Source organism: Peromyscus maniculatus, chromosome 12 (assembly GCF_049852395.1).
Source record: "Peromyscus maniculatus bairdii isolate BWxNUB_F1_BW_parent chromosome 12, HU_Pman_BW_mat_3.1, whole genome shotgun sequence".
Taxonomy (NCBI): domain Eukaryota; kingdom Metazoa; phylum Chordata; class Mammalia; order Rodentia; family Cricetidae; genus Peromyscus; species Peromyscus maniculatus.
The window spans coordinates 6,665,764-6,680,322 of record NC_134863.1 but is presented as its reverse complement, the minus strand read 5'-3'; the positions used below and the strand labels follow the sequence as shown (position 1 = coordinate 6,680,322).

The following is a 14,559-nucleotide window of genomic DNA, read 5'->3' as shown; positions in this document are numbered from 1 at the left end:
GCCCTTGTCAGTAGTGCTGCTTGAGGAGAAAAAGAGCATTTCCCAGATCTGCCCTGTCATTTCCAGGAAAGTCAGCCAGCTAGGTTTGGGTTCAAACTTCTTCATGAAGCCATCTTCCTGTGAGAAGAAAGTGCAGACTGAAGACTCAGTGAGATAATCCTCTCTATTCTCTCACCACGAGTACTCATTTCATTCTCCCCATTGTTCTCTACTCCAAAGCCAAATCCCTTTAGAATATAGCCACCCAGTAGAAATACAGCTGAGCTACATATGTTAGCTTCAAGGGATTTTGCAGCCATATATTAAGAAGTGTCTTTGCCAGTCTTCTACTGCTGTGAAGAGACACCATGACCAAGGTAGTTCTTAATTTAACTGGGGGCTAGCTTATAGTTTCAGAGGCTTAGTCCATTATCATCATGGCAGGAAGCATGGGGCACGCAGGCAGGTAAGAACTAAGATGGCATGCAGTAGCTGCTAAGAGCTACATTCTGATCTGATCCATAAGCAGAGAGAGAGACAGACTCTGGGGTTGGCATGACATACTTCCTCCAACAAGGCCACGCCTCCTAATCCTTTTAATCCTTTCAGAGAGTGCCACTCCCTGATGACTAAGCCTATGGAGCCATTCCTATTCAAACCACTACAAGAAGTAAAAAAGTAAAAAGAATTTGAAAACTTATCTAATTCAATGTGGATTTAGTATATGAGTATTCTTTCGCAGTGTAGACAGTATGGAGTCATTATTGAGATGTTATATTCTGAAATCCAAAGACTAGTACTTTCATCTTCATTCAAACTAGCCCTGCTTCTGTTGCTCACAGCCCGTAAGCTCCAAGGAAAGGAATTCTCCAGTTTTTTGTGTTGTTTTGTTTTCCTCTCTTTTTCTTTCAGTTGCCTAGCACTGAAAATTAAATTTATATTTATAAATTGTATTATACCGAGAATTATTGTTATTATTTGTTTGTTTTTCGAGACAGGGTTTCTAACAGCTGTGGCTGCCCTAGAACTTGCTTTCTAGACCAGGCTGGCCTTAAATTCACAGAGATCCACCTGCCCCTGCCTCCCAAGTGCTGGAGTTAAAGTACCACTGCCCGGCTATACTGAGAATTATAAGAACTCATAGTAAATCCAAATTCAACTAATGTCCTTGAGTCTAAGAAAATACTGATTATTTCCACTATAATTATTTTTGAACCTGGACTTTTATTTTTAATTAGGAAAATCCAGACTGATAGAAATGCCTGTCTAGGACATTGAATTCCTAGATTCAAGCCCCAGAACACACGCACGCACGCACGTACGCACGCACACTCCAAAATCCCAACAAACTGTAGCGCACTGTAACAATATTTTAACAACTTGAAATCTATAATTATATTACATTTTCATTGGAAATTACTTCTATCTGCATGCTAACTCTTATGTTATCTATTGAGGATACTGAGAATGAGGGGGGAAAGTTACCTAAGATAATACAACTCACAGTGTGTATTGGCACACACCATGTTCTCAATACTTAGAAGATGGAGACGGGGATTTCTGTAAGCAAGCCTCGACTACACAGTGAGTTCCAAGCCAGCCTGGGCTACACAGCAAGATGCTGTGGCAAAAATAAATAAATAAAAGATAATATAATTTTTTGCCTGGACCTGGGTTGGGATGCAAACTTTACACTCCTTTTCACTCCATGTATTCCAAAACAAGTACAAAAAAAGACTATAAAATTGTTCAAAACATTTATTTCATTTATTGTTATTTATTTATTTATTTATACTAATTTTATTTTCTAGAACTTACCAAGTAGCCAGAAATGCCCTTGAACTTTTGAAACTTCTGTTTGTATCTCCTGGCCCTGGGATTAGAGCCATACCCCATCATGCCTGGTTCAGGAAGTGCTGAGAACAGACACTAGGACCTTGTGCATGCCAAGCAAGCACCCTACCGACTGAGCTGTGTCCCCAGACTGTGCTTGCATCCTCTCTGTACCACCACCCCTGATATTTTTTATGTCCATCTAGTAAACATTTGCTCTACATCTTGTAGGTTCCAGCATTACAATGTCTCCAAATGGGTATGCCATAATAGGACTAATCCAGAAAATGGGAATCAGGTTTAGCTTCTCGAGAGTCAGAAGACTTTGGAAATCTCTGCAGATCTTGAAATTAATAGTTGTGGAATCATCAGCAAACCAGGCAGCCATCAGTCAGGGGAAAATGTCTGCATGTGGTGTGCAGAGTCAGCTGTGAGGCAGATAGGTACAGTGATAGCCTCTAAAATGATCCTTTATTAATAGAACAACTAGTCATTTCTGGGCAGCATGCTAACTTCTAATATTTTCAACTTCTAAGGCAAAGACAGTAAAAGAAAAAGCTAAATGAAGATGTGAAATAGTCATAAATCTATAAAAAACTAAAATTTAAAGAACCACAAACCAGGAAAATATATTTATCAGGAAAGAGTTCATTCCAGGCGAGCGGCGGCGGCGGCGGCGGCGGCGGCGGCGGCGGCGGCGGCGGCGGCGAGGCGGCAGCGGGGCGCCGCGCACAGGCCACGGCCCGGGGCGGCGCCGGGGGGCAGCGGGCCGGGAGATGAGCCTGTCGCCAGCGGCCCAGGAAGCAGCATGCACCGCGATGCCACCGACAGCAGCGGCGTCTGCCGCGGCCCCACGCCCGCCGCAGACGTCGGCGTCGGCCGTGCTGCTGCCCGGGGCTCGGCGGACGGGCGACGGGCGGCGGACGGCCCGGGCGGGGGCTGGCGGGGACCCGCGGCCCTGGCCGTCCTGGCCGCTCTGGCGCTGTGTTGCCTGGTCCCCGGTTGGGGCCCGGCGGCGGGCGCGGGGCCCGGCGCCTTGCTGCTGCGTCTCGGTCTGTACCTGAGCGGCGCCGCGGCCGCCTGGCTGCTGGGGACACTGATCGCGCTCGTCTGCTGGAGCCCGCGCGCCCGGCTGCCGGACTTCGCCTCTTCCTGGAGCCGCCTGGCGGCGACCGTCCGCTATCCGCTGCGGAGCCCTGTATATGGGAATCCCCAGGAGACAGCTCAGGGCAGAAGAGTGGTCATTTCTCACAATGTGGACCGAGCTCTGAAAGACGTGTTCGACTACAGTTACAGAGACTATATTCTCTCCTGGTACGGGAACCTCAGCAGAGATGATGGGCAGCTCTACCATCTGCTCTTGGAAGACTTCTGGGAAATTGTCAAGCAGATTCGCCACAGACTGAATCACGTGGATGTAGTTAAAGTTGTCTGTAATGATGTTGTAAAGGCTGTGCTCACTCACTTCTGTGACCTGAAAGCTGCTAATGCCAGACATGAAGAACAGCCAAGGCCTTTTGTGCTGCACTCATGCTTGAAGAACTCCCGTGATGAAGTTCGCTTCCTTCAAATGTGTTCTCGGGTCCTGGTGTTTTGTCTTCTCCCTTCGAAGGATAGCCAGTCTCTCAGCTTACGTATAATGCTCGCAGAAATTCTCACAACAAAAGTCTTGAAGCCAGTAGTGGAATTGCTGAGTAATCCGGATTACATTAACCAAATGCTCCTGGCCCAGCTGGAGTACAGAGAGCAGATGAATGAGCACCACAAGCGAGCCTACACATACGCTCCTTCCTACGAGTTGATCAACAGCAACTCTGATGTGGAGTTCTTAAAGCAGCTCAGGTATCAAATTGTAGTGGAAATTATCCAGGCAACCACGATTAGCAGCTTTCCACAGCTGAAGAGGCACAAGGGTAAGGAGTCAGCTGCCATGAAAACCGATCTCTTGAGGGCCCGGAACATGAAAAGGTACATTAACCAGCTTACTGTGGCAAAGAAGCAGTGTGAGAAGAGAATCCGGATCCTAGGAGGGCCTGCCTACGACCAGCAAGAGGACGGGGCCTTGGATGAAGGGGAGGGGCCTCAGAGCCAAAAGATTCTTCATTTTGAAGATATTATGACCAATCCTTTCTACCGAGAGCGCTTTGAAACATACATGGAGCGGCTGGACAAGCAGACTCTGATCGGTTTTTGGGAATCTGTGGAACACCTGAAAAATGCAAACAAGAGTGAAATTCCACAATTAGTTGGTGAAATTTATCAGAATTTTTTTGTGGAAAGCAAAGAAATACCCGTGGAAAAGTCACTTTACAAAGAAATCCAGCAATGTCTTGTAGGAAACAAAGGTATTGAGGTGTTCAGCAAGATCCAGGCAGATGTGTACGAGGTGCTGAGGGACAGGTATTACCCGTCGTTCATTGTCAGTGACCTGTAAGAGAAGCTGATGGTCAGAGAGGACAAACATGCCTCCCAGCAGGCTTCCGACAAGGAGGAACTGGGTTCTGGAAGTGAGGCTGGCGAGGAAGCCCTGGAAGGCACCAGTGGGATTAGTGATCAAGCCAGCTTCGGCGTAAACAAACTTCGAGAGCTAAGTGAGAAACTTGAATATAAAAGGCAAGCTCTAAGTTCTATTCAAAATGCACCAAAACCTGATAAGAAGATTATTTCCAAGTTGAAGGATGAAATACTCGTAATAGAGAAAGAATGCGCAGATCTTCAGCTACACATGGCCAGAACGGATTGGTGGTGTGAGAACCTGGGCCTGTGGAAAGCGGCCATCACCAGTGCAGAGGTGACAGAAGAGAACGGTGAGCAAATGCCTTGCTACTTGGTCAGGGTAAACCTACAAGAAGTTGGAGGGGTCGAAACCAAGAACTGGACCGTCCCAAGAAGGCTCAGTGAGTTTCAGAATTTACATCGGAAACTTAGTGAGTGTGTCCCTTCTTTAAAAAAAGTCCAGTTGCCTTCTCTCAGTAAGCTGCCTTTCAAATCTATAGATCACAAGTTTCTGGAAAAGTCGAAGAATCAGTTAAACAAGTTTTTACAGAACCTGCTTTCAGATGAGAGACTGTGTCAGAGCGAAGCACTCTATGCCTTTTTGAGCCCTTCTCCTGACTACCTCAAGGTTATTGATGTACAGGGGAAAAAAAACTCCTTTTCCTTATCTTCATTTCTGGAAAAACTTCCTCGAGACTTCTTCTCCCATCAGGAGGAGGAGATGGAGGAAGACAGTGACCTGTCAGATTATGGTGATGATGTGGATGGGAAGAAGGATGCCTTGGCCGAGCCCTGTTTCATGCTGATCGGGGAGATTTTTGAACTCCGAGGAATGTTTAAATGGGTGCGAAGAACATTAATTGCTCTTGTCCAGGTCACTTTTGGAAGAACCATCAACAAACAAATCCGCGATACAGTGAACTGGATATTCAGTGAGCAGATGTTGGTTTACTACATCAATGCTTTCCGGGATGCTTTTTGGCCAAATGGGAAATTGGCACCGCCAACTCGCGTCAGAAGCCAAGGGCAGAGTCAGGAGACGAAGCAGAGGGCACAGCAGAAGCTGCTAGAGAACATTCCAGATACCCTGCAGAGCCTTGTTGGACAGCAAAATGCCCGTCACGGTATAATAAAAATATTCAAGGCATTGCAAGAAACAAGAGCCAATAAGCACCTGCTATATATCGTGATGGAGCTGCTGCTGCTGGAACTGTGTCCTGAGCTGAGAACTCACTTGGATCAATTCAAAGCTGGTCAAGCCTGAGACTGCACAAACCAACCACCAGAGAAATGTCTGTGTAATAATAGACATGAAACATTTTCCTCTTTTCCACAGAGGGCCTGACAAGAACCATACTGATTTTTATTTTCGTACCTCCCTCTAGTTTTATGTGAAATAAGGTCAATCGGAGGGAGGTGGGCTATATGCTGGGGTAGGCGGTAGGAAAAGAAACTGATGTTCATCAGTTTTTATTTAAATGATAAATACTATAAAGCTCAACTTGCTGATTGAAATACAAATGTTAATATGTGATAAGAGCATAGGAAATATTTTAAATATTTATGAAAACAGTTTTGTTGTTAAATGACAAGCCCTGAATCTTGTACAGTTAATCTCCTCACTGAGGACTCTGAACATTCCTGTGTTTCACGTGTATTGAAGAACACTGTTGTGCAATGCTTGGTGTAAAGTTATTGTGAAAATTTTATTGTCTTTATTTTTACCAAAGATTTCCCATAGTTTGAAGCATTTGAAGCAATAAAATTTAAAAATGAAAAAAAAAAAAAAAAAAAAAGAGTTCATTCCAATGTAAGAAAAAATAATCAGGCCTTAATAGCTAAAAAGAGAAGTTCGCTGAGACATAAATCACTAATAATATATAGGAAAACACTTTACATTACCATCAATTAAAGAGCTTTACATTATAATACAATCATAGTTTTTTATACCTATAAAAATACTTTTTCAAGCAGATTCTTTCAAAACTATTTCCTTTAGTGGTGCAATTTGAATCTTAAGGCTAATGTATAAAATAAATATACAAATAAGGATTCATTATCACATAAGTAATGTGGTAATAAACAGGAAATGCCAACGTCTGATTACTTCTGGGAGCAGTGAAAATTTGCTAAATTGGGCTACTCTTGTTTTGAGAACGGCTAAAGCATAAATAATATACCAAGCTGGCATGTTGTGTTTATATTTTCTAAAACTCATGTTGAGTCTTAATTGTATTTTGATATTATTAAGAGTTGGAATCTTTAAGAAGAGGATAAAGGGAAATGAGCAATGTCTTTTTTTCTATTGGGACATGACCTCACGTGCCTCACAGCTGACTCTGCACACCACATGCAGACACTTTCCTCTGACTGGTGGCTGCCTGGTTTGCTGATGATTCCACATGGGAGCATCCCCTCCATGACTACTAGATCGAGACTATTACCTAAGGGGTGGATTTGTTATCAAAAAATGTGCTCAGTCCTTTAGTCATCTTCCCTCCGTCCTCCCTTCCCTCCTTCCATCCCTGCCTTCCTACCTCACTTCCTGCAGCAAAAAGGTTCTTACCAGATGCAGTCCTTCAATACTGGTGCCCTTCAGTGCTGGTGCCCTTAGATGCTGGCCCTCTCAGAGTCCCTTAGCAACTTCTTTTCTATTATCATTTTCTGTGCAATATTCCATTATGGCATTATAAAGCAGGTTGACACATACTGTGCCAATAACCCAAAGAGAATTAAAAGCTCTGATTTTTTTTTAAAGATATAAGTGGATACCACAGTCACTCCTCTAGAGATTCATTGGAGAGCTGTTTTGGTAGATGGGCTATAGCTCGATGGTGGAGCATGTGCTTAGCATTTACAGGTCTTGGCTATTTATACCTTTGGAAATGCCTTTACTGAGATGAATGGTTAATCAGTCATCTTTACATATCTGTGTATCCACTCTGCTGATTTGCTTTGTCACCAAATTAACCCACACCATTAGAGTAAGAGGAAAGAAGGCGGGAGGGGAGGGAGGGGAGGAGAAGAGGAGAGGACCTCTTAGCTTAACTCTTCCTATTCTAGTTACTTGGAAGGGACCAATTCAGTGTATCCCCACTTCTAAAGGGAGTTTCTTTTTGTATTTAGAGTAGTTTTTAAAACTATAAATTTCTTGGAATTTCCCATGTAATCCCCATACTTGAATAATTCTATTTACATACTCACAAAGTACTTTTATCAGAAAGCTTTCTGGTTCTTTGCATATAGGTATTGTTGTCTTCATTTTTATTGTTTATGCTATATTATTACATGACATAATATAATTATTATTACATTATGCTATGTTGTGTTGTTATACATATTACATAGGAAACATGAATCTTGGAGTGCCTCCTAGGTAACTTAACCTAAGTCATGCCTCTAATTAGCAGGGAAATTTGTAGTTCAGGCCTCAGATGTCAGTGTCGCTTCCTGAGATCTGTAGCTGTGTGTCAGGTACCTTGTGTGCAGTAGGCCCTATACTAAGCATTAAGGATACAGAGATGCGCAATGTTCCTCTATCCTTTGCTTCTATGTAGCTGAGACTGCAGACACTAGCTACTAAAATGTGCTCTAGTGGCTTTAGGAACTATCTTTTCCTCCCAAATGCTCACGATAGCTGAAAAAATCACATTAAATCTTCTGCCAGGCAAGAATGAGTCCAGCTTTGCACTTCAGACTGGTAGAGGGAACTGGAGAAAATAATAGTAAATGTAGAAGATGAAGAAGAGCAGAGATGACAGGCTGGAAACTAAAGGAGATATGGAGGAGAAGGAAAAAACAGAGGAAGGATGAGAGGGAGGAGAGGGAAGGATGAAAGAATGAGGAGGAGAGGGATGGGGAAGGATTCAAACTGGTTTTTAAAAAAGAAGAAGGAATGAGATTATGCATCCCATTATTAATGCTCAGTCTCATGTTTTTCACTTTAGTGTACCTGAGGTCCATGGTGACTAATATCTAACTGAAGTGGACCATATAACTTTTGGAGTCTAGATATCCTTGGATTTGCTAAATAGAAGCTATGCGATATTAATGTTATTAACATGAGTATTTATCAGTAGTAACAATAGTCTTGAAATTGTACTGAGTGCAGATTTATAGGAATTGCTCTGGAAGCATTGTATGTGAGTAACTCATGTGATCCTTATACCAGTCCCAGCAGATAGATTGCAGTATGGCCTATTTTTACAGACAAGGAAATGAAGTACAGAGAAGGTATATAAGTTGTCCCATTCACGTAGATGATAAGCACTGAGCCCTGAAATAAAGCCAGCCCTGTTTGAATTGGAGCTGGTGTTCCTAATATCTGTGCTGTACTTCTCTATCATATCTTGATCCAAAACTTCCCATAAAGTTTCAGGCATATTTCAAGTGTAACAAGGCCATAGCTTGCATGTTTATGATCATTTTAGAGTTTTCTCTTTCAGAAAAGTAAAAAGGAAAAAATTGTAAAATTCCTATTTCCCCTTTCTACTGGGTCCTCTGACTGCTGGCAAAGACATGGGCATTTTCTATAAAATGAATCATTCTACAAAAGTAAACTCATTCATTGAAGCAGATTTGTCAATGGCACTGTGGGAAAAAAATAAGCAAATAAAAAAGAAGTTGTGATGCCTGTGTGTATTGGCTCACTATAGCACTATTTGCCATCAGCAGAATAAGTGATTTCTGTTGGCTGGAAAATGGTATTGAGATGGCTTTACAATGATCTTAAAGAGCACTTCTGATATATCTACAGCATAAGCTCCCAGGTGTAAAAGAAGAGATCTGAGAACCCACATAGAAACTTTATGAAGGGTGAAGGTGTGGGGGGGAGGGGAAGGTGTGTGTGTTGCATGAGATGTACTATTATATCTCCATTAGGATAAGTTTTTCCTACTGTGTACATGCTAATATCTCTATGATTCCCAGGCAAATGCATTTCTAGAAATTCTAAGAGACCATTCCATACCCTTCATTCATTTTTAATTCTACAATTTCACCCAATATATTATATTAACATGTATTTAAGCAACACATATTCTGTGTCTTCCACATATTGTGCTAGACGATGGCAACATAGAGTAAACCTATAGAGCTTGTAAGACTGTTCTCTACAGGCTCATTTGTGGCTTCTGTGCTAGAAGACACCTGCCTTCACTTATTCTGTAACTATGTTTTTCAACCCAGGGTACTTAAAATAGTATTTTAAAGAACACTTTAGGGACTGGGGAAGTAGATCAATTGTGGAGCTCCTGTGTTGCATGAACAAGGCCCCTAATTCAGTCCACAGCCCCATAAATAAACAAAAGTAAAAGAGTTCTTAATATGTTCTGCTGAATGCACATGCTGTCCAAGAGCTGTTTATTTGCACACAGTGCAGCAGAGATTTTTCTGAGTCCTTCCTACAGCCAACCAGGAGAAACATAACCAAACATCTGGCATGTTTCACCTAGAGCCAGATGCAGGCATGTTAGAAGGAAGAGCTACAGGTAGTTGAAAGCAATCAAAAAGGAGGACTGCTTTACAGTGTGACCTAGCAAACAGACTCACCAAAGCAGAAGTGGAACAAAGTCTGTGTTCAATCAAGTCAATTGCATCAAATTCCAAACACTTGTAATTGCTGAAGACATCTACAGCTTTAGAAGATAATCAACAAACTAAAAGAAATCTGCCACGTATAAAAATAATTTGCATTCAGGTTGTTCAAGGAATTCCTTTGTTAATAAACAATTGGAAACCAGGCAAAAGAAACAAGCGGGCAAATCTTTCAGTAAGAATTAGTCAATGAACATGAACTTGAGCTCAGCATTAAGAGAACTTTAACTATACTAGTAACCTAGGGCAAAATTAATTAACATAAGATACTAAGTATATGTATTAACAAAGTGGAGAAATTGTAATAGATTACTAGGACCTCCTTGTACCAAGGAAATGATGGCTACTCTAACATGCTGCTGACAGGATTATAATTTGGTAGAACCACTATGGAGCAGAAAAATCTAGTAATTTCAAAATGGATATAAACCACGAGCAAATAACTCTATGACCAAATATCCACTCTAAAAACACCTATACACAGGAGAGGATTCATATTGGTATATTCAAAGAAACATTGCTTATGACAGAAAACTCTGGAAATAGCCCAAATAAACAGCTCTTTGGCAGCATGTGCATTCAGCAGAACATATTAAGAACTCTTTTAATTTTGTTTATTTGTGGTGCTAGGGATTGAATTAGGGGCCTTGTTCATGCAACACAGGAGCTCCATAATTGATCTACTCCCCAGTCCCTAAAGTATTCTTTAAAATACTATTTTAAGTACTGGGTTGAAAAAACAGTCACAGGATAAGTCTATGTATTATTTAGGGTGGACAGATCAAACAGACCTTCATATGACCAGATCTGGCCTTCTACTGACTTGCTGTGTAGTTGAATATGACTCTGAACTTTTGGTCCTCTTATCTTTTGTTTCTGAGTTCTGGAATTACATATGTGCACTGCCATGTCTAGCCCAGATACTAATTTGTAAAACATTTTTCAGAAAGACTACCGTGAGGCTGAGGGTACAGTGCTGTGATAGAACATGGGTTCAGATTGTGTTAGGCTCTAGGTTTGATCCCTGGTGACAAAGGGCTGAAGGGGCGTCTTTCTAGCCAAGCATGGTAGTGTACATCCAGAGCCCCAGATCTGTGGAAGGCTGAGGGTAGTAGCATCACTATACTCTGGAAGTTGGAGGCCAGCCTGGGCAAAATGGTGAAATCTCTCCTCCAAATGAGAATGGGAGATGCTACAAGTATTTTCTTTGGGTGTGTTCAATAAACATGCTTTGTATATACAATAGTAACAGTGGACATTGCTTGAGGGAGATAAAGGCTGGGGATGGGAGAGAGACTACATGGGGACAGAAATGTTTTTCAGCTCTGTGTTAAGCATATTAAGACACAAAGTGAAGCTTCTAAATCTAGCTGGGCAAGGCTTCTGGATAACCTGAGCTCCAAAATTCTTGGCATAGTCCTGGATTTTTGAGATACTGTTTTTTTTTTTTTTAAAAAGCAAATTTTTATATTTGAATATCCTTTAAAAAGGTTCCTTCCAGTGAGGCAGTACATCATTTATTTGTATCATGAAACTTCAATAGCCCACAATTTATATATTAGAAAATGGGAAAGGTCAATGTGTAAGTAAGGAATGCACAAAACTGGGCAGGTTACTGTTACAGCCCCGCAAAGTACAAATGAGAAGATCTAATCCCAGCTCTTTCTGTCCCAATTCTCCATAGTCATGAGAATCCTAGCAAAAGGCGACACTTGAAGGTCTACACTGCTGATCCGGAAGATGCAGTCAAAAGCTGCTGCTTCCAGTCCCAGACCTCAAGACTAGTTCCCAAGCGAGAAGAAAAGCTGGGCAGACCAATGTTTGCCGACCGTAGAGTTGTAGGGTCTATTGGAAATGACCCCGGAGAGTTCTGCTTTCTTTACTTTTAATTAAAAGTATCTAAAATAAGATCTAGAAACAGACTGAAATCTTTTAGTTGTTATTTTCTTGTTTGTTTTAATTAGTAAGGAAACTCTCCATTCCAACTTTGCAGTAGAGAAATGTAAAAGGAATGTCATCACACATACCCAGCCTCCATTCTGCCGTATCCATTCTCCTGTGTTATTCATTATGAATTCAGCCACAAAACTGGAAACTTGCTTGTAAGCATTCACATCCAAGCCAATCTGCTCTTGGGGTTTTTTTTTTGAGGAGAACATCCCCAAAGGCAAATAGAGTCACAGTCCTTCCCCAGTTAATGATGCCGTCTTCAAATTATTTTTCCATCACTTGATTAAATATAGTTCTGGTGGAATCTATGGATCCCACACAAAATCATCCAAGTATAATTTCAGGTTCTTTTCAACTTTTTTTTTGAACTGAGAAAGCAACTCTTTGTAGCACTCTGGATGTTTTGCTTGGAGCCAATTCTAAAGCGGGTACCTGCAGGACGTACTGAAGATAGTCCTCAGCCAGAGTGGATAAACATGAACTCACAGTCAGTCATCTTGCCTGGCAGAGCTGACTGGAGCTGTCCACCCGGAGGCCAAGGAGGCAACTAAGGCAAAGACAGGATCTGGTGCCGGAGGGCTAATCTTATTTGGAGGCTCCTGGAATTCTCTTTACATAGGTCCCTGTGTAGGCTACATGTGAAAGCAAAAGCTCAGACTGTGAAGGAGGAAAATGTTTCAGAGCAACACCACTTCCTCTTCCTTTTATGATTCAGTAAAGCATCAAAAATGAGAGGAGGTGGAGAAGTCAGATCCCCGTACGTTCCTGGGAACTGGAGGCCCTTCTGAGTTGCTCTGGCAATATTACCCTTGAGATGTAGATATACTAGGTTGAAAGGAAGAAAAAAAAAGCTAGCTTCTTTCTTCTCATATTTATAATTTCTGATAGGAAACAATCTGGCTTTAAGCCCAACTTAGCACATATTCTTTTTTAAGTATGCATCTCCTTTTGTTCCATGCCTGTGCCTGAGTTTATGTATATGCAGCATGTGCATGCAGTACCCATGGAAGCCAGAAGAGGGTGTTGGACCCCTTAGCACTGGAGTTACAGGCAGGCTGGTATGGGTGCTGGGATCTGAACGTGGGATCCCCTGAAATAGCAGCAAGTGCTCTTAACTTCTGAACCACCTTTCTAGTCCTTAATACATATTCTTAAATCATGTACATTTCCCTGTATCTGGGTCAGAAATCATGGGAGAAATTAGAAGGAGCAATGATCCTAGAGTCACAATGCCTGGTCTCAGTTGTAGACAAGTCCTTCTTCCTGTGTCCTGAACTGTGGAAAAAGAAGCCATCTAGACTGACTTTAGGGGGCTGAGGTGAAACCAAAGGAGATGACCTAGATAATGGGTGCCTGTCACCGTGTCTGGTAAGATTAGGTGCTTTGTGGTGCTGCTCTTCATTCTTTTAAGAATTAGTGATGATTTGGCTTCTCAGTCATCTCCTGACCCAGTGAGTACAGAACTTCAGAAGCTCACCATTTGAAAGCTTGTATTTTGTTGAGCTTTGGTGGTAATTTGGAGAGAAGCTTGGTAGAGACGGTGAAATCAGTGGCTAAAGTGATGTTGCCGACTTTGGGTTGGAGCTTAAGTCTCCTCACCTGAGTATGTAGCAGGGAAGGCAGCTGCTGAATGCATGAAGATGAGGGGCCATGCTTGTCTGACGGCTTCACACTGAAGAGCCAGTGTGAGGAAATAGAGACAATTCATGTCTGTGGAAAAGTCAAATGTGTTTTTACCCTCCTTCTATACATGCTGTCTGTGGTTTTGATTCTTTGCATCAGATTCCTATGAACAACTGCAAACATGGAAGACAAATTCATTTGCAACTTGTATTTATGATCCATTACCATAGAGTTGAGGAGGAGGGGAGAGGGGCTGCTTAGGGTGCTTGGAAATAGAGAGACATGTGGTAGCCATGGAAATACATGAGAGTTATTGATTCAAAGCCCCAGCTCATCTGTTTTAAATGTACCTCCAACTTTGCACTAGAGGCCACAGGTCCCACAGTCTCAGCCAGTGACAGCAACTGTGAAGCCACCCTCCTGTACAAATGGTTGCACAACTTTCCACAACAGGTCGATTATATTAATCTCCTTCTTGAGAGCTCTCCAAGCCCGAGCCTACTGCTTTCCATGCTTCTTTTCCTTCCTCCCAAGGATCAGTCCTGAATTACTCTCTTGCAGCTTGCCAGTTTCTTCTGGCTCCCTGGGCTATCTCCTCACATCTACTTAACATAGAATCTTCTTTTTGGAGTATCCATACAGAACAGAAGAATTCATGGTTAAAGGGCCGCCATACTTCTATTAAATTTTGCCATGCAAAATTCCTCTGTGACTATTTCTGTTAGCCCACAGAATCACAAGGCCATGGGCAAACTGCTTTCTGGCTTCTAATCAGATTTGGGCATCCTAAGGACCACTGAAACAATAGGAGGATTGCACACACACACACACACACACACACACACACACACACACACACACACATACACACACTCCTATGATGCTCAGAATTTCTGACAAAGCAATGGAAGAATGCAGCTTACGAATTTCAGTAAAGTCTTCTGTGGTCAAGGGTATCTTTTGCATCTCTTATTACTTACTCCTCTACCTATTTCCCAAGTCTGGACCCAAGAAAAGCAAATAGTTGATCTTTGTTGAATAAGTGAAAAGCTTACTTCAAAATAAGGGTCCAACTATATTTAG

The 14,559-nt window shown here is 42.1% G+C and overlaps 1 protein-coding gene and 2 pseudogenes across 1 annotated transcript in view; 1 reads left to right on the top strand and 2 right to left on the bottom strand.

Moving 5' to 3' along the window:
* The window catches only part of LOC121821659 (immunoglobulin lambda-1 light chain-like), a 755,041-nt gene that overhangs the window by 482,968 nt on the left and 257,514 nt on the right, over positions 1-14,559 (bottom strand). The window lies entirely within an intron of this gene.
* Positions 8-12,594, bottom strand: LOC143268063 (bcl-2-related protein A1-like; annotated as a pseudogene).
* On the top strand, positions 2,533-6,089 carry LOC143268060 (sorting nexin-25 pseudogene; annotated as a pseudogene).